General features: G+C 41.0%; 1 protein-coding gene and 1 long non-coding RNA gene across 2 annotated transcripts in view; one reads left to right on the top strand and one right to left on the bottom strand.

Moving 5' to 3' along the window:
* The window catches only part of LOC114647906 (C4b-binding protein alpha chain-like), a 522,597-nt gene that overhangs the window by 335,209 nt on the left and 165,956 nt on the right, over positions 1-21,432 (bottom strand). The window lies entirely within an intron of this gene.
* On the top strand, positions 4,829-10,705 carry LOC127527160 (uncharacterized). Its single transcript, XR_007934458.1, has 3 exons — positions 4,829-4,881; positions 4,981-5,215; positions 10,494-10,705. It is a non-coding gene; the product is annotated as an uncharacterized LOC127527160 (long non-coding RNA).

Here is a 21,432-nt window from a genome sequence, read left to right as displayed (position 1 = left end):
CTGAGGCATTTACTCCCTTAAATGTGTTCAACTACTGATGATTAATACTAAGCAGGACACACACAGATGCAAATGACAATGAAAACTAAAGGGAAACAGCTACTTGGTTGAAGAAAATACATGTAAGCTAATTAACCCTTGTATACATGGGACTTTACCAAACACTATTACAAACCTGGGGTCTTTAGAGACCTATTATATATTTATATATGAATCAAGGTAGAAATAACCATAATTGTCCACACTTTTATTTGTATTTTACTATATAATATAACACTAAGGTCTGTGTGTCCATTCCCTCAGAGCAATCTGTTTAGTTAGTTTGGATTTGGTGACACGAAGAAAGAGGATGCGCTTGTATGATTCACATGAAGAGGAGTAAAGGCACACGCTGAAAGAGTCGCCGTGAAAGACAAAAGTATAAAGCCAGACAGAAAGGGAGAAAGGTTTCTTGAAAATAATGACAGAGTCTGAGAAGAAGGCTTTACTTGAGCATGGTTGAGAAAAGGTGAGGTTCAGGCACAAGTGAATACTGAGGAAAGGCACTGAAAGTGCACGTCGGGCGCAGGAGCAAATATGTATAAATTATTCTGTTACCTATTTTCAACAGGTGCCGTGGCTAGTATTTATGCACATGGCTAGTATAAATGCACAATCATAGTCTGTTAATCAGCACAACAATCTCAGACCACACTTACATTTTCGTTATAGCCGCAATGTGGCTCTTGGCACATTCTACAGCGATCATTAATACCTACATAATGAGCAACACAATAGAAGCACATTTGTAGTGACATTTTCTGTGTTTTTCTGTCCATTTTTGCTTCTGTAAGAACCTGTTTCAGGTGATGTGACTGAAGCTGTTCCACTCTTTGGAGCTGTTGCAGCTTCTTGCCCTCTTCACCATCATTCTTCTCCTCTTTGTCTAAGCTCTGCACTTCAACAATTTCCTGACCACAACATTCATTATCTGATGGCATCAGAAGTATCACTCTGCACTGTGTCTCTCTTTCACTTATAAACTGTTATCAATGATGGGCTCTTTCAAGGGCTTGTTGTGCTGATAATCATTTCTTTTCTTATATTTTACTTACTATCTAAACTCATGAAAACAGAAACACAGCTCTAATGAACATATTTAGATACAAATAAATCTTTAAAAAAACATATTTTGTTCAAGCGCTCTGTTAAATCTGCAAAGCCTTGCGGCAATTCCGTGTTTCAAGCTTGGTAAAGCACACATTTTGAAACAAGAGATACTGTGTCAAGAAAAGAATTGTTATATGCATATGAGAACGCAGAAAAAACTTTATTAACTGTAATGTTTATAAGTATCCATATACCCATCCATTATCCAACCTGCTATATCCTAACTGCAGGGTTGCGGGGGTCTGCTGGAGCCAATCTCAGCCAACACAGAGCACAAGGCAGGAAGCAGACCCCGGGCAGAGAGTCAGCCCACCGCAGATGATTATAAGTATTTAACTCACAAAATACCAATGACTGAATTTTGTATTAATCATGCTGCAGAGAACTATATGATTTTATCTGCATTTAGGTAGGAAAGGAATTATGTTTATGCACAGAATATGAGACTGATTTAATTCTTCTATAGCTAAGTTTCCATCCAGTTTTTTGCAACGTTTTGTTATCGACAAACAGAATATACGTAAAAAAAATGTGCGAAATTTGCTGTCTCCAGCCTGTTTCCATCAAACTGACTTTTTATCGATAAAATGGTGTGCGTGATGACGTAATCCCCCCCCAAAACGAACTGTCGCATAACTTTTGTTGTATCGCGAAAAAAATCTGCCCTTGAGCCGTTTCCATACATAATTTTGTGTATGTCGCAAATTATCTACCTTTTGTTTTCCACGTTACACACCCTCCACTAAACAAAGAAACAAAGAAATGGAGAGGTTATTCAGACAGTTTTTTGAAATTTGCCAGCTTACTGTTATTTCAGTTTCACAAATAATTGGAATTGTACATATTATCCGAAGACGACAGCAGAATGAAGCAGTTGCTTGTCTGATAGCCCTAGAGCTCGAAGAAAGTACCCCAGTACGACGAAACCCATGGGTATGGGAGAGACGACGGAATAAGACCTTCTGGGAGGAGGTGGTGGAGAGACACTTAACAGAAAATCTCTGGCTGCAACATTTTATAATGACACGGCCGACGTTTGAGATGTTGTGTGGATTCATCAGTCCTGATGTTGCGCCCATCACAGGTTGCCACCGACCACCGGTTCCAACCCAAAAGCGGATTGCCATCACCCTTTACAAGCTGGCAACCTGCGCCGAGTATAGAGTAGTTGGAGAAACTTTCGGGGTTAGTAAAACTACCGTCCATCGATGTGTATATGCTGTGTGCACCGCTATTAAAGAAAAATTAATGCGGCGTTATATCAGACTTCCGACTGTAGCGGAGGCCAATGAAATTGCATACCGCAATTCCTTGGTGCATCTTGTGCCACAGATTTACGGTGCGCTGGATGGCACGCATGTGCCTATTCTTCCCCCGACGGAAGGCTACCGCGATTACATTAATCGCAAAGGGTGGCCATCTATTGTTCTCCAGGCCCTTGTTGATGACAGGTGCATGATACGAGACATTTGCGTTGGCACTCCTGGAAGTGCCGATGATGCAGCTGTGTTTGCAGCATTGGATCTGTACAGGTGAGCCTACCTTTCAACATCCCTTCACAGTGCGATAACAACTGAATTAACCTGCTTCCCTTAAGGTTTTTAATTAAAACTGAAATTTGAATTAATACAAAATAACGACGTTTAATCAAAAAAAAAAACTCTCTTCATCAGACCATGCGAACCGCTCCGCCATTCTCGTTTTGATTGCACGTGATGAAAATGTGACACATTTATTTGCGTTAAAGCCCTTTTTTCCGACAAAAACTGTTTCCAATGTAGTTTTTGCGACATCTGAAGTATCGATATGGAATTTATGCGCTAAAGTTAAACGGAAAAATATTATGGCGACATGTACAACATTTTATCGATAATTAGCATTTCCATCAGCTATATCGGTAAAAAATTTGAAGCGCTAAATATTTTTTCGCAAAAACTCCTTGGATGGAAACCTGGCTTATGTGAAAGTGCTAACCTCTTGATATTGACAGAACACCCTGTGATATTACAAATCAATGTGATCTTTCTTTACTCTTGTTTAATATTATAAGAAAACAAGTCACTTATGAATTAATAAATAAGGATTATTAATCCTTCCCATGGGCTCACCACCTATGGGAGGGGCCAAGGAGGTCGGGTGCAGTGTGAGTTGGGTGGTGGCCGCAAGCTGCTGCCCCCGCGACCCGACCTCGGATAAGCGGAAGAGGATGGATGGATGGATGGATGGATTATTAATCTAATCAAACATATAATCTAGTGAAGATATTAAAATTATAAGAATGTAATCTCTTTATAACTAATGCAATGAACTTTAAGAAAACTGCTTAAAATGGGTTTGTGTGGGTACTGAAAAGGTTACATTCTTTAGCTTAATGTAGGCACCTGGTACTGCTTTGTTTTTCTGTACTCCTATGTCATAAATTAAGCTGTCCCCTAATTTATGGATGACCTCAAATTGAACTGTTATGTTTTTTTCTGTTCTCTCTTTGGCTAATGAACAAGCTAGGTGATAAAAGGGTGAACATTTTTTTCTTTTTCCAGTCTGCCCAAAACTCAAATCAGTTAGTTGAGCTGGGTTGGGCAGTCTCACAATCTCTCACCAAGAATAAATAATAACGACATTGCTTTTAATTTTAAATTGGTGTTTTTCTCATCGTTTTCCGACTTCAGCGCTCACACATACTAGTCTTTGTACTGTCTTAATGTTGGCAATATATTGAACAAAACATGGCATTTAAAATGTGCATGTAAAAATAACAAAACTTAACTGGCATTTAGGGTCAGCAGCAACCCTATATGTTTTAGGTCAGGGGTAGGCAACGTCGGTCCTGGTGAGCCGCAGTATGTGCAGGTTTTTGTTCCAACCCAGTTCCTTAACGAGAACTCAATTATTGCTGATGAAGCACATATTGCTTAAGTGACATTTTGATGCTTCATTTTAGTGGTCTCGCTTGTTAAGGTTCTCCAACCTTAATTGCTTATTTCAATCTTAAACTGCTGCATTCAGTGTTTTAATTGCTCCTTATTAGCAATAAGATGTAAAAGACAAAGCAGCCAGCAGTTCTCCAGCTAGCTTTTTTCCAATTACATCTGTGTGTGTTCATCATGCACTGTTTGATTTAATAAAACACTTAATAGAAAAATGTGACAGACTGAAAATGATCTGTTTTAGGCTTCATATCATTTGGATGATATCTTTGGAAAGGAAAAAAATCTACGATATAAGAGCCTTACATTGCACAGACTAACAAGCCATAAAATTAAATAAGGTCTGAGATTGGCAATGATTGGTTTCTAATTAAGCAATTGGGTTGGAATGAAAACCTGTAGCCACTGCGGCTCACCAGGATCGACGTTGCCTACCCCTGTTTTAGGTGAATAAATGATCAAAATGAAATAATTGTAAACTCATTTAAAACCCATTTTGTAATTTTTTGACTGACACAGAAAAGGGAGAAATTAGGAAACAACAGCTTGTGTAATAAAGGCAGGGGTCCAGTTTTAGAATCTGAATGTGGTTGGGATGAACACCTGCAGTTAAGGTGGTCTGTAGGACTGAATTTAAGGACCACTTAGTTAAGACTTTTATTACTAAATAGCACAGAAAGGCACATGACTTTGATATACCAGCTGTTCTTTAAAAGTCTGTATCATTTGCACCTGTGCCTGCACTGCTCATCACTTATTGTTAGTATTTGGATACAATTTAAGGAACAAACTCCACAGAAATAAGGTAAACTCAAATAAAAATGGTAAGAGGAAGCTAAATGTTTAAAATTATGACAAAGGAAACATATTTCTAAATTTCTTCTAAATGCAAATGTCATTCTAGAGCACTTTTCTGAATGCAGAATAAAAAAAAGAAAAAAACCCAGGAAAACAATTAAATTGATGAGACATGAGAATGATCTACTGATATGTGAAACTTGTTGGAATGAAAGCCACTAACCACAGTGGTACTCCGAAGCTGAACCCCTGCTTTATCAACAGCAAATTGTTTCTGCTTTATGAAGTCTTCTAGCTGCCTAAGAGCAAGGGGAAGACACCAGCGCTTCCGATTGCAACAGGTAAGCTAAATGATCTTCCTAGCTTTAAAAGTATAAAATGAAAGCAAGGAAAAGAAAAGGTTATCTAGATTTGAAAGAAGTACCCTGTGGTGTGTAAGCTTTTATGCACAGACCTCAATATTAAACTTATGTTAAACCAGCCTCATATCTCCATTATCTGCAGATCATAGTGATTCACTATTTTATTAACACTTTAATTTACCATCAGGGTGCCACATTCATCTGATATCTGTAATGGTCAGTTGTTGTAATAAAGTTTACCTTTTACTTCTGTTATTCCTTTGCATTTGTTGTAACTGAATAGCTTTGCAAATCCCATTCTATGAAAATTACAGTGACCAGACATGCTCAAGGTTTTTCTTTTTAATGTTATGTTAATTGGCAATATGACTTTGTGTGAACATGATGTGTGTGAGAGAGAGAGTGATCTCTGTGATGGACTAGAACAGGGGTGTCAAACTCTGGTCCTGGAGGGCCATAGTGGCTGCAGGTTTTCATTCTAACCATCTTCTTAATTACTGACCATTTTTGGCTGCTAATCAACCTTTTGTCTTAGTTTTAATTAACTTGACTCAGGCCCCTTAGTTGTTTCTTTTTCCTTAATCTGCAGAAAAACAATAATGAGACACAAAACAAGGTGCCACATGACCAGCTACCCTGTGCCCATCACACAATATGTGGAAATAAAGAAAGGTGAAGGCGTCAGTAAGGTTGATCATAAAGTTGACATTTTGATGGTGTTCTTAGAAAAAACAGAAAATCAACAGTTTGGAAATGTCTGCTGTAGCTGAATGATGGCAGCAACAAGTTGTGGAATTAAACAACGGGTTTATTTAACAGCGAGAATTGGGTTCTCATTAAGAAACTGGTTGAAGTCAAACTGGTTGGAGTTTGAAGCCCCAATTTAGCTGGTCATCTCTCAGCTCATTTCACATCTCATTTCTGTTTGTCTACCATTTAATAATGAAAAGAATTAATTCAGAGGACTGAATCCTTATAAACAGCTATTAAACTGAAGGGAAAAAGAAGACAATTAGCAGAAAAACCTGGTCACTGATTAGGAAAAGGGTTAGAATGAAAACGTGCAGCCACTGCAGTCCTCCAGGCCTGGAGTTCGACCTCCATGGACTTGAGTCCTGTCCAGGCCTGTTTTTAGCCTTTTGCCTAATCCTGATGAGATAACCATTGGCCTCCACAACCCTGAAATGAATTGAAAATGAAACTACCAGTGGAGTATGAGAACCATCTTGAACGCATTTGAATATTATGCCATGTGTATATTTTCTAACTTGTCTATTTTGGTTTTGAAATATTGAGAATTCAACTTTACTTTAACTTTATATGAGCAACTTACATTTTGACTTTTTGTTTTATTTTGGCATTATGTTTTTCAAATTCCCCAACAGTATTTTTTTTTTTCTTTCTGTTATGTTTTTGTGCTCCCAGTTGCTAGGGGGTATGTTCCCAAAAGTCATATCATTGGAACGTCTGTATTTATACTGGCGTTACACACTCACACATGATCCATGATTACAGATACTTTCTCTAAACTTGTTGTGCCTGTACTTTGTTTAGAGCATTGGTTCCCCGAACCCGTTGGTGGACACCGGCGGTGAGGGATGCTGTCAAGCTGAAGAAGGAGTCCTATCAGTCCCTTTTGTCCTGTGGGATTCTGGAGACAGCTAATAGGTACCGGCAGGCTATGCGGAATGTGGCTTCGGTGGTTGCTGAGGCAAAAACTCGGGCATGGGAGGAGTTTGGGGAGGCCATGGAGAACGACTTTCGGACGGCTTCGAGGAGATTCTGGTCTACCATCCGGCGTCTCAGGAGGGGGAAGCAGTGCAGTGTCAGCACTGTATATGGTGGGGATGGTGCGCTGCTGACCTCGACTCGGGACGTTGTGGGTCGGTGGGGGGAGTACTTCGAAGACCTCCTCAATCCCACTAACATGCCTGGGGACTCAGAGGTGGGCTCCCCCATCTCTGGGACTGAAGTCATCGAGGTGGTCAAACTCCTTGGTGGCAGGGCCCCGGGGGTGGATGAGATACGCCCAGAGTTCCTCAAGGTTCTGGATGTTGTAGGGCTGTCTTGGTTGACACGTGTCTGCAACATCGCATGGACATCAGGGACAGTGCCTCTGGATTGGCAGACCGGGGTGGTGATCCCCCTCTTTAAGAAGGGGGACCGGAGGGCGTGTTCCAACTACAGAGGGATCACACTCCTCAGCCTCCCTGGAAAAGTCTATTCGGGGGTTCTGGAGAGGAGGGTCCGTTGGATAGTCGAACCTTGGATTCAGGAGGAACAGTGTGGTTTTCGTCCTGGTCACGGAACAGTGGACCAGATCTACACCCTTAGCAGAGTCCTGGAGGGTGCATGGGAGTTCGCCCAACCAGTCTACATGTGTTTTGTGGACTTGGAAAAGGCGTTTGACCGTGTCCCTCGGGGAATCCTGTGGGGGGTGCTCTGGGAGTGTGGGGCCCCTGATAAGGGCTGTTCGGTTCCTGTACAACCGATGTCAGAGCTTGGTCCGGTAAGTCGAACTCATTTTCAATGAGAGTTGGACTCCCTTTGTCACCGATTCTGTTCATAACTTTTATGGACAGCATTTCTAGGCACAGCCAGGGTGTTGAGGGGGTCCGGTTTGGTGGGCTCAGGACTGGGTCACTGCTTTTTGCAGATGATGTTGTCCTGTTTGCTTCATCAGGCCGTGATCTTCAGCTCTCTCTGGATCGGTTCACAGCCGAGTGTGAAGCAGCTGGGATGGGAATCAGCACCTCCAAATCCGAGACAATGGTCCTCAGCGGGAAAAGGGTGGAGTGCCCTCTTAGGGTTGGGAGCGAGATCCTGCCTCAAGTGGAGGAGTTCAAGTATCTTGGGGTCTTGTTGACGAGTGAGGGAAGAATGGAGCGTGAGGTCGACAGGCGGATCGGTGCGGCGTCCACAGTGATGCGGGCTCTACATCGGTCTGTCGTGGTGAAAAAGGAGCTGAGCCGCAAGGCAAAGCTCTCAATTTACCAGTCGATCTATGTTCCTACCCTCACCTATGGTCATGAGCTATGGGTAGTGACCGAAAGAACGAGATCGCGAATACAAGCGGCTGAAATGAGTTTCCTCTGCAGGGTGTCTGGGCTCTCCCTTAAAGATAGGGTGAAAAGCTCAGTCATCCGGGAGGGGCTCAGAGTAGAGCCGCTGCTCCTCCGCATCAAGAGGAGTCAGATGAGGTGGCTCGGGCATCTAATCAGGATGCCTCCTGGACGCCTCTCTGGTGAGGTGTTCCGGACACATCCAACCGGGAGGAGGCCCCGGGGAAGATCCAGGACATGCTGGAGGGACTATGTCTCCCGGCTGGCCTGGGAACGCCTTGGGATTTTCCTGGAAGAGCTAGAAGAAGTGTCCGGGGAGAGGGAAGTCTGGGTATCTCTGCTCAAGCTGCTGCCCCCGCGACCCGACCTCGGATAAGCGGAAGAGGATGGATGGATGGATGGATGGATGAATTTTTTTTTTTTTTTATTAAAATGTACTAAGCAGTAATTTGGGAATAAAATCATGGTTTTATTTTACTTTTTAACAATATTTTCATCCTGAGTTTTATTCTGCTTTTCCAGGTGTTCTGGTTATTTAATCCATTATTTACTAATTAGTGGGTCTGAAGCTGAAGTGGTTGCAGCCTTTTGTCATTCAATGTTGTCTGCTCGGTTGGCTGCTCTGCTAGTTTTTAATTGTACTTATTATTATAATGAAGGTAGTAAGCTACACAGAAAAAGGGCAAAATAATAGGAAAAATGAAGGGAATTAAGCATTTAAAGCTATAGTAAAAGATGTAGAAATATTTCTACATCCCTTTAAAATGTAAATATCACACTGCTGAGCTTTTCTGAATGAAGAATAAGAGAAGAGATAAAAAGACCTGCTAATTAAATGCATCAGTTATTATCACTGATTGCGAATCTGGTTTGAACAAAAACCTTCAGCCGCAGTGGGACCCCAGAAGCAAATTTAGGAACCACTGGTTTAGAGCTCCGATTAATTTACTGTCTGCATTGACATCCTTGTTACAACCCTTGCTGTGTTTCTTTGATACTGTTTTTTTAAATCTTCCATCTCCATCCCTCTCTCTTTTTTTCTGCTCTAATCCGCTTGGAGCAATACAATCCACTGTCAAGGCCAACGTTTCTCTATTCTTGCCGAGAGCAGCCATGCAACACTGTGCCTGCTCTCTCTAAGACATCAAACAATTTTCAAGAACCTATTTGATGATGCTCTAAAGTTAATCTGCATGACCTTATCAAACTCTTCATACCTTCAGCAGTAAACGTAGTGGCAAAAGTAGTACTGTCACATTTATAGAGTACAGTAAAATTCTTATTGGCATGTCTTACCACAATCAAACTTTCATTTTATGCTTTGTTAACGTGGCTAACAAGTACCTCTCCTTAAAATCTAAAGGCCACCCAGCTAGCTAAAAAACTGTACAGTACATCTCCCTCTTGCAGCATCTTAAACTGAGCAAGAAACCACCTTTGACAGAGAAGTCTAACTCAATAAAGTCAATACTGAATGGCGAAGTGAGACTGATTACCTCTATGGTAAGTGCATCTCACCCACCTACTCAAGGTCCACCTGCTTATCTACACTCTTAAACATAATGGTTCCTTAATGGCACTTTATGGTTCTTTACTGGGTTGAGTGGTTCCTTGTAGAACTATTGCTTAACAAAGAACCATTTTATTCTACAAGTAGGAAGGGTTTGTCGCATATGAAGTTGGTTCTTTGTGGTTTGAAAACCTTCCTAATTTGTAGAAGAAACCCAAAATCTTTAATGTTTGGTAGGCTGCCTAGCAGGACAGTAACAGATTAGGAAAAAAGTTATTTACTGTATGGAGCCTGTTATGGATCTAAATAAATAAAACTTCTTTCTGGAATCTTAATGTGGATGGGTCTTTTTGGAAACAAAAATAGTTTCCCTATCATATCGCTTTGAGGAACCACTCTGGCACCTTTGTTTTATTTGTGAAATACATTCTAATAACAACATTTATTTCTATAACACAATTTCACAGAGAAGATGACAAAAATACAATTAGAAGCAGATGAAAAGACTAAGTGAAATATTATATTCCAAAAACATTAGATGAGAATAAATGAGTACGTATTGTCACATACGTGAGCTTAGGAGGCAGTCCCCAAGCCCGGAGGTGAGTGAAATATCGTGAGACAAGGGGTTGATATACGGTACTAACTTCTCTCTCTCTCTCATCCATACTTCTGGGTTCCCAAGATGGCGTCCAACCGTCACTTCCTCTTCTGACTCCCAAGGACCACGTCACTTCTGGTGCCCTCGCCATGACGCCACTTCCGGCCCCTTCGACATGACGTCACTTCCGGTTCCGCATCACTTCCGGCTTCCAAAGATGACGTTGCTCCCGTCTGACAGCAATGATGTCATCTCCTGCCAACTCACTTCCGTCCACCATTTTGACTCTGTATAAAAACGGCATTTTTCTGATGTATGTTGTTGAATGACTGTAAAGTAATTTAACCACATTTCTGGCTGTTATGCATTCCTTGTCCTTTGGAACTCTTTTTTTGTTGTTGTTGTGGGGTACTACTTTTCATCACAGTATTTACCTAAAATGGGTATGCAAGTAATAGAAAAAAATAGAGTCCTTACTTCATTTATTTAAATTTCTAAAGATAAGTCCAATGGTATGGTCAGATTGCTGGGGAGGACAGTAAAAATAAATAATAATAAAAAAACCTCAGATAAGCTGGAGAAAAAAACAACAAAATCTGCAGGGGTTCCAAGGCCATAAGACCACCCAATCCCCACTGGGCATTCTACAGTCCATGAATGTGCTCTTTCTCTACCTCTTCCCAGCATGTCTGGTGGCTGCAGCATACTTAGACCCCCAAAGAGCTCTGGGGAAAAAAAGAAAACACACAAAAGTCGTGATTAGTGATCAGCTTATATTAGCTCTACCTGACATTATTACCCCTCTCTTAGTTTACCTCTATGTCAAGATGCTCATGTAACCTGTGTGTGTGTGTGTGTGTGTGTGTGCAAGACCATTAATTATGTTGTCTGTTATGCTTTTTTCTCTGAATTTACTATCTTATTCTTCTTTATTTATTTATCGGGTTTAGTACAATGCTATATACTGTACAGTATACCCTGCCTTTCTTTATTAAACTCTTGGAAGTACTTTGAGCATGGGAAAGGTACTATATAAATAAAATGTATTATTATTATTATAAAACTGTGCAAATATAATTACATTTCTTGGAAAGGATCCAATTTCCTCCTCCCCTCAGCATGAAGTACTAGCATTAGTGATGCTAGTGTTTTAACAGATCAAAAGAGAAAGTCAAATTAAAAGGGTGCATTTTTAGCAGTTTTTTTAAGTGTTCTACAGTTTCCATATTCCAAGGCATAGTTAGTATAGCCAAAATTTAATACAGGTTGTTCTTCCTCAAACATGACTGTCAACCTGCTTGTCACGTGATCAGACCCTCCTCCTTTGCCTCATCACTGAAGGGCCTAATAGTGATTTCATGGGTGATTTTGTTTTGTAAGGTTGTCCTAATCAAGTTATATGGAACAGTCAGGTCTTTCTCCAGAGATGCATGCCAGTATTCCTACTCATTAAAATTTCACATTAAAATTTGAGTTATGAGTGTATTTTTTTGGTTTCTGTTTGTCTGGCTTTTCCCATTCAATGAATTTTAAGACCACCAAGAGCTTAGGACTGTCAACAACAAAACTTTAAAGGGCCTTGTGGCATACAGACCCTCCCACAATACTAATACTGGATGAGTAGTAATTTTCTCAAACTAAATAAAGAGAAAACTTGAATTTTAGTGATTGGCAATAATGGATATAATGAGGTTAATTAGAAATAAACTTGATACATTAGGATTAAAAGTCAAAACAGAGGTAAAGAATTTAGGGATAACTATTGACTGGGACCTGAATTTTAAATCACATATTAATCAGATCACTAGGACAGCAATTTTTCACTTAAGAAATATAGCAAAAGTTAGACCTCTTATATCATTGAAAGATGCTGAGAAATTAGTTCATGCTTTTGTTTTCAATTGACTAAATTACTGTAATGCTCTCCTGTCAGGACCACCCAAAAAAGACATCAATCGATTGCAACAAATGCACAATGCAGCTGCTAGAATATTAACTAGGAAAAGAAAATCCGAGCACATTTCTCCAGTTTTGATGTCACTACATTGGTTACCTGTGTCATTTAGAATTGACTTTAAAATACTGCTTATGATTTACAAAGCCTTAAATTATCTGCTCCATCCCATATTTCAGAATGTCTGACACCTTACACTCCAAATTGTAACCTTAGATCTTCAAATGAGTGTCTGCTTAGAATTCCAGGAGCTAAACTTATGGTGAGGCGGCTTTCTGCTGTTATGCACCTAAAATCTGGAATAGCCTGCCAATAGGAATTCGCCAGGCTAATATGGTGGAGCACTTTAAAACACTGCTGGAAACACATTACTTTAACATGGCTTTCTCATAACTTCATCTTAGTTTAATCCTGATGGTCTGTATATTCAATTAATTATCATTATCATTCATGGTGGCTCAACAATCCGTACTAACCCCTACTTTCTCTTCTGTTCTTTTTCTGGTTTTCTGTGGTGCCGATCTGCGCCACCACCACCGGATCAAAGCACCGTGATGTCCCTACATTGATGGATTAAAGGCCAGAAGTCCACGTGACCGTCATCATCAAGTTCTTCCATGAGAACCCTGAATACAATTCTTTGCATTTATATAGCACTTTTCTCACTACTCAAAGCGCTCAGCAATTGTAGGTTAAGGGCCTTGTTCAAGGGCCCAATAGAGCAGAGTCTCCTTTGGCATTTATGGGATTTGAACCGGCAACCTTCCGATTGCCAGTGCAATGAGGACTGATTGAGGTCATTTATGTTAGGTAGAATGCCTAGAGGGGGCTGGATGGTCTCGTGGCATTTGAACCCCTGCAGATTTTATTTTTTCTCCAGCCATCTGGAGTTTTTTTTATTTTTTCTGTCCTCCCTGGCCATCGGACCTTACTTTTATTCTATGTTTATTAGTGTTCTCTTATTTTAATTCTTATTTTGTCTTTTTTTCATCTTTCTTCATCATGTAAAGCACTTTGAGCTACATTATTTGTATGAAAATGTGCTCTAGAAATAAATTCTGTTGTTGTTGTAATGTCACAGTCCTGAAAGGAGATTTTAATTCTACTTCTCGTCTTGCTCTCTGATTTGCTAATAAATGTCTGTGTACAAGTATTGATGCATCTGTCATGGACACTGATGGGCTCAGTTTGGTCTCCGCTCTTTATAGACCTCCCATGCATCCATTAACCTGTCACCTCTAAACAATACAAAAGTAAAAGTGGAGCAAGAACAAGATATCGGACATCTTACTGTATTTCACTATACTGGTAGCCTGTTAATCCAAAAACTAGCTTCATGAAATTATTAGCAGAGGGAAGACAAGAGCCATAACTTCAGAGTAGCAGAAATCAATAGGCTGCTGACTACATGGTGGTTAAAGATGATTCAGGTGGGTGAAACCTGTGGGATTGCTTCACTCCAGGAGTGTCTTAGAGCGAAACCTGAAATAACATTTATGAACAAACAGGCTGAGAATTTACAAAGCTGGCAAAGCAGCTAAGAAATTCCAGATACAAGAGAAGACGGAGATAAGAGTGGGTTGGCCACATACTGGGCATAGTGTGAGAGGCTGGTGCTCGCCTGTACCAGGAGTATGTGGTAACACTATTAAATCCTATCAACTTTTAAAAGCTTTATTCCCACATTTGTCAGGTGCCAATCAGATGCTCAAAAGTGATTAAAATAGCAAATATGGTGCGATTTTTATGGTGAATGCTAATACTTGTGGCTTTCAAAAATCAACAATATGGACTGGTCGGGTGTTACATTGCATGATTTCTTGTATCTCCCTAGATTATCATTTTTGTGGGTAATATGAACAAAATGAAATCACTTTTAGCTAATCTTGGGGTTAGAGTACAATAATAATGATTATGTTTAGAGAACACAACAAAGTAAAATCTTTTGGTTCTTAAGTAATTGGTTAATTAATTTAAAAATCATAAAATATATTTTGACATCCCATGATGCTGGCATGGTAGTCCCGGGATAAAAAGAGACAGAAAGGTAAAGGGCAACAGGTCGTGGTCTGTGTTTCAGCAGGATTGGATAAAGTACCCAATAGTCATAGCAGCCATATAGGAGTGAAGTTCGAGTTACCGTTCTGGAAAGTGACTTAAGTAAAAGTAAAAGTTGCCCGTGAGAAAATGACTGCTGATACTTTAAAATTTCTACTTGAGTATTTAGGCTTAAGTATCAAAAGTACAAGTAAACGTAGGATCTCACTCTGTTTTATACATATGATCAATAAAAGCCTGACATAATTCAGGTGGCCTTCTTTTTCAACTTGAGTTGTATTACAGTCACTAAAGTCCGAGCAAAGTAACTGCAGTTTGAAGCAGTGACATTCAGTGAGAGCGGACAACGGAAGGATTGGATCCCAATTCAGTAGGGTGGGCGCTAATGGGAGAGTCATGCAGGCCGCCTACACTTTACGAACGAGCTAATCTGTCCCTAAGAACCCCGTCATAAAGTGAAATTTCATAAACTAATTGCAATTCATTTAAATGGAAAACATTTTTAAGCATTCCCTGGCCCCAAAAATAGCCCCAATATTTGTTCAAAATAATACTGAACTACATGAATATTAGTTTAATAAAAGCATTAGACATCAAAACAAACCCTAATAAGACATAGCCCTTTATTGAATAATGTATAATCAAGTCCTTTATCTGGACTTTATCACTTCTATTTCATTATCTGTTTTGAACTACGATGCCCAGGATAATATGGAAAGCAATGAGCAAAATGTGACAAGGTGAGTGAACCTCAGCATGTGAACACACAAGTGTACCTCACTGCATCCTGCAGAGCATCACCCCATCTGGAGCATCTGCCATGGACATTACTTAGACAGCAACTGCAAGTCAACCCCATTCAGCCCAGTTCTTAAACAGTAAGTCTTGTGCTGGATGCAGTGAGGTGTACTTGAATGACTCTGTAGATGACAGAGTGCATTCAAATTTTTCTAAAGCAGAGGGTGAAGCCTGCATTTTAGATAACTCATCGAGTAAAACATTCTACATATTTGTGTTGCCTTTCATTTTCTGGTGTAATATTATAGTAATTTAAGTGTGTAGCAAAGTATATCAGAGTAAAATTAGCCTTTTCTCTCTATTATAAAAAAAAAATCTTGGAAGGCTTGGAAGGAGACAATACGTGATTTTCTCGGAGACACTTTAATGTCCCGTGAGACAAGGCAGTGAGACAAAAGGACAGCTGCTGTACAGGCTTTTAAATGATCGACACACAGCGCGACAAGCAGAACACACAGCTCAGCACAAGACAGCAGCTGATCCGACCGCATCTTCTTAGCGTGCGTTCAGCCCCCCCCCCCCTTCACAATACGAGTGGCAGAAATGCAAAGTGGGGGTGGGCGAGCGAAGCGAGCAGGTGGCACAGCCCCCTGGTCCTTTTAAAAATTTGTGAAGTAAAAGTGAAAGTAATTGATATTCAAGTAAAGTAAAGTAATTTGATATTCAAGTAAAGTAAAAATATTCTCAAGACATATTCAAGTACAGTAGGAGATATTTCTACTTTGTTGCTATACAGCACTTTGTTTCATGAGAAGTTTCTGCACGGCACTTTAGCAGATGCTGAAAAGTGGTTTCCCTTAAACGTGTTCTAGTGGAGGACCATGATAGTAGTAAGGTGGGTTGGCAGAGAGCCGAGCCGCCAAACTCCAGCATCTCTGGGTAGGCAGCAATTGGAAGAATCCATTCTTAGAAATGTATAGAATACTTCAGGAGCAATCAGAACTTAAACAGAGGTTACGAGGATGGGCATGTCGGGTCAGTTACTCCAGACTCTTGTGCTGCAACATGTGGCTTCCATGTTAGGTAACAGGAATCTTGTGTCATGCTATGGAGGATATATGCATTGTTTGAGATGCTAAACAATGTCAAGTCATATACTTGTCTGTGCTTACGGTTTACAATTCAGTTCAAATTATTTATATCAAATGCACTTCCACTTTAAGAGTCCAGCACTCTATACAGCAATAACAAGAATGGTATAAATAAAAGAAATGGAACAAACACAAACAGAAAAATAGCATGTAGTTTAAAAAAATGTACGTGTGTGTGTGTATATATATATAGGTTAAGAAGGCAGAGGTACCTTCTGTTTTAGTATAAATAATATTTTGTAAGGGGAGAGCATAGTGGCAGAGTGGTTAACACTGCTGCCTCAAAGTTCCAGAGTCCTGGTTTCAAGCCCTTGCCTTATCGTTGCTTATGTGGCATTGGCATGTTTTTTTTTCACTGTATTCCCTTGGGTTTTTCTTTTTCCTCCCTCATCCTAGTACTGTGAAGGTTAAGTTCTACATCCATTTATTTGTAATCAAGTGGCTTAACCTAGTTCAGAGTCACAGGAAGCTGGTATCTATCCTGATAGGACTGGGTGCAAAACGCAAACTATTTCTAGACAGGATGCAGGTGTGTCAATGGGCACACATGTACACTCATTCACAATACCCAGACAGCTTTGGGATGAGAGCACTTGGAGAAAAAAAAATGTTGATACGGTGGAAAAAATAAATTCCATGCAGGCAGTGCCCAGTCCAGGATATGAACGCAGAAGCACAACACAGCAGTGTTAACTAATAGGCCACAAAGTCAATCAAAAATGAGTAAGTGTGTCCAAAGTGAAAACAGATCTCTGCAATGTGGTCTAAATTAAGTGCAAATATAAAACATATGATAGCTGATCAAAAAGCATTCACCTCCTTTAATACGACACCCCTAAATCATCACTAGCATAAGAAATTTAATTAGGAACCTAATCAAGGACTTTGTTAAATGGTGCGACTCAAACCACCTACAACTGAACACCAGCAAAACCAAAGAGCTGGTGGTGGATTTTAGGAGGACCAGGCCCCTCATGGACCCCGTGATCATCAGAGGTGACTGTGTGCAGATGGTGCAGACCTATAAATATCTGGGAGTGCAGCTGGATGATAAACTGGACTGGACTGTCAATACTGATGCTCTGTGCAAGAGAGGACAGAGCCGACTATACTTCCTTAAAAGGCTGGCATCCTTCAACATCTGCAATAAGATGCTGCAGATGTTCTATCAGACGGTTGTACAGAGTGCCCTCTTCTACGCGGTGGTGTGCTGGGGAGGCAGCATTAAGAAGAGGGACGCCTCACGCCTGGACAAACTGGTGAGGAAGGCAGGCTCTATTGTAGGCATGGAGAATCCACTGCATCCACTAAACAGTATCATCTCAAGGCAGAGGAGCAGCTTCAGCGACAGACTACTGTCCCTGTCCTGCTCCACTGACAGACTGACGAGATCGTTCCTCACCCACACTATGCGACTCTTCTATTCCACCGGGTGGGGTAAACGTTAACATTATTCAAAGTTATTGACTGTTATACCTGCCCTGCACTCTCCACCTTGCACTTTTTAACTTGCACTGTGTTTTTATCAATCTTTAATTAATATTGTTTTTTATCAGTATGCTTCTGCTGGAGTATGTGAATTTCCCCTTGGGGATTAATAAAGTATCTATCTATCTATCTATCTATCTATCTATCTATCTATCTATCTATCTATCTATCTATCTATCTATCTATCTATCTATCTATCTATCTATCTATCTATCATCTGTCTGTCTGTCTATCTAATTTGGTTTAGAAGTCAAATAACTAGTTACATGGAGATCATCTTGCTGTTGTCAAGAGGTTTTGGTTAATGGTTATATATATGCACCTGTGTAAGGGCCAACTTGTGGAGACTCAGTATGGTGGTCTAACCTACACAGTAGTGATGACAGAACACTCCAAGCAACTCCATGTAAAAGTAATTCAAAAATACAAGTCAGGGGATGGAAACAAGAAAATATTCAAGTAATGGAATACCCCTTGGAGTCCAGTTAAACCAGTCATTAAGGAATGGAAGGAGTATAGCACAGCTGTAAATCTGCTTGGAGTGTGCTGTTCACAAAAACCGAGGGTTTGCACAAGAAGAAAAGTGAGGGAGGCCATCAAGAGAACTCTGAAGGAGTTCCAAGCTTCACTGGCTCAGACTGGAAAGACTGTGCAGACAAGAAAGGTTGCCAGGGTACTTCACCAGTTGTAGCTTTATGGGAGAGTGGCAAATGGGGAAAAAATGATCACCTACACCTAAACTTAATTTTAATGACAGCAGTGAGCAACAGGGCTTTAACTAAATCAGTAATGTTAACTCCCAACAAATTTAACCAAAAATTGATATTGAAATTGAATAATTGTTCTTGGGTGGCACAGTGGTAAAGCTGTTGCCTCGCAGTTAGGAGACCCGGGTTCACTTCCCGGGTCCTCCCTGTGTGGAGTTTGCATGTTCTCCCCATGTTTGCATGGGTTTCCTCCCACAGTCCAAAGGCATGCAGGTTAGGTGCCTTGGCAATTCTAAATTGTCCTGTGTGTGTGCTGTGTGTGTGCCCTGTGGTGGGCTGGCGCCTTGCCCGGGGTTTGTTTCCTGCCTTGCGCCTTGTGTTGGCTGGGATTGGCTCGGCTGACCCCCGTGACCCTGTAGTTAGGATGTAGTGTTCTGGATAATGGATGGATGGATGGATAATTGTTCTTTCTGTATGTCAAAGTTGCTTTTCTATAATTCTGCCATTAACTAACTAGTAAGCAAGAGAGCCTATGTGTGTTGGTAAAATTTACAAACATGTCCTCAAAACACACTCAGAGCCCTTCATATGTTGACTGAGGCAAGCAGTCTTTAACAAAATGTAGAGGTCCTGAGGTCTGTATTGCGGTGTGGTAAAGTGAAGTCCACGGCTGTTTGCCATTTTAAATAAATAAGGGGGCGTGGTAGTGTGACTGGAGAGGTTCCCGGGCGTAATACGGGCATGGCCGTTTCCACACTGAAGTGCACGAGTGCAGGATCGCTAGTGTCCGTAATTGATGCTGGAGCTACTTATCGCCACACTTGTGCCACATCCCCATTATAATTTGGATGAGCGCGAGTGGCGAGGGCAGAAGGCAGGAGGCGAAGGAGCCGGTGTGGGATTGAGTGAGAGCAGGCTCACTGGGAAGTAGGCAGCTGGGAGGAGAGCCCTGGTAGGGTGTAAGGCAGACACGCGGGGCATTTGGAAGTGGTCGCTCCTGCTGAGCTGTTCTGTGGAGCAGGCGTGACCAGGGAAGGCAGCGAGAGTCAGAGGCTTGGGAGGTTAAAGCCCCAACACGAGCGCCTTTGCTGTTGGGGAGCCTGAGTCTCGGTCCGGCAGGAGCTGTACGGAGCCAGGGGTCGGAAGGCTACCGGACCAGTGTAGAAGGCAGCTGCACCTGCAGGTAGGGCGACTCCCCTGTTGCAGGCCCAGATGGGATAAGCAGGGGAGCTTCCAGCTAAAGGAAGAAGGCACCAGGTTTTTAAAAGGAAACTTCTTCCAGACAGTATTTTAACCTTGTTTTAATGGATGTGTTTTTGGATTGTGTCACTGTTTTTGGGGATTATTTATTTATTTATGGAACTTTGATGCGCTGCACTTTATTTGGACACTGTTTGGATTTGTTTTTGTTTTAATAAAAGCACTCTCGCACCTTTTGCACCATCCCCTTGCTCAGTTTGATTTGTCCCCATTTGCTAGTTTATCCAGTTATATTACTGACAGTGCTGGGTTGCAGAGGCTCCCAAATTGGAAGAGGGAGCATGGAGCAGGACCCTCACCGTCACATGCTGTAATAAATAATCCTCAACCATGTGCCAGCTGTGTACTGTAACATCAGTTAATATCTGTTAAACACTCAAAGTCAAAACTGCTACACAAAACACTGCTTCATTAGTCCAGTAATTCACTAGCTTTGGTGTAGTGGCAATTGATATAACATTAGCTAGCCTACTGGAGGTTGGACAAATTTATATTTCTAAATACAACTGCAAGTGCAGCACAAGGTGCTTCTTCATGCTTTCACTTTTTTCTGCACCTCTGACTGGTGTGGGCTTGAAATCATCTCTCTTCACTCATTAATTGAAAATAATCAGAACTGGTGACAGTCAACAATGTTCATTTGATGATTCTTGAAATGGCAATAACCCCAATAGAGTCACGCTGTGGACCTCCACAGTTCTGCTCCGTTGAGGACGTTGTCACTTTACATTGTATGTCAATGACGTTACGCGATACGCCTGTTAACACTATAGTTAAGATTTGGGTTGTAGGAGGACTTACCTGACTTAAGTTAAGTAAACCAAGCAACAAAAAGTACAAATTAAATGGCTGTCCAACAGTGCTCTCGAGTCGCTGAGATCTGCGAACCCCCAACACAAACGCACCATTGGTCCACCGTACACAGTGCATGATCTGCATATAGGGTCTGTGTATGAGTACTGAGCCTTGCGGAATGCTATATTTAATGTCTGAGTTTAATGATGGAGCACTGTCAGCACATTTCTGTACATACTGGAATGAATTTAATAAGTAAGAACAACAAGAGGCAAAGCCAGCGTCTGTGAGCCCAATGTACTTTTCTAGCTTGTATAATAAAATAGAATGGTCAATGGCATCACACAACTGAGCTTAATCCTTCACCAGAGGATATTAGAATGTTGTTTACAATGCAGGTTTGTGCCATTTCTGGCTGGTGTGGAAGCCGTACTGGTATTTCTTAAATAAATTGTGATGTGAGGTGAGACTGCAGCTGAGTGGCAACTACTTTTTTAAGATATTCAAATTAAATGAAATTTGGGTATTACCTCATTGAAACAGCTTTGTTTGCTGACATCAGCTCATCCAGGTTAAATTCTTTCAGAGGCAGTGATCTGGGAGCTGAAGTATAAAGGTAACCCGACAGGCAGAGCTGGTCCACGGTGGCCGTTTAGGGTGCTGTCATCTGAGGGATGCTATTTGTGAAAGTTAAGGGAAGCACACTCATGTCTCTGAGGGGGACGGGTCTCAGCCCACAAGGTCATCAAGTTATAATGATAATTATAATGAGTGGATGCTATTAATGAAAGTAAACCTGAGGGGAACACCAAATGTTGAATTCTGATGATACTCAGTAGGCGCCTTTACATGCTGGGAACCATTTATGAAAG

Source organism: Erpetoichthys calabaricus, chromosome 3, assembly GCF_900747795.2.
Source record: "Erpetoichthys calabaricus chromosome 3, fErpCal1.3, whole genome shotgun sequence".
In the NCBI taxonomy this organism is placed as follows: Eukaryota; Metazoa; Chordata; class Cladistia; order Polypteriformes; family Polypteridae; genus Erpetoichthys; species Erpetoichthys calabaricus.
Note: the sequence above shows the minus strand (reverse complement) of the source record. Positions and strands in the feature narration are given on the sequence as shown.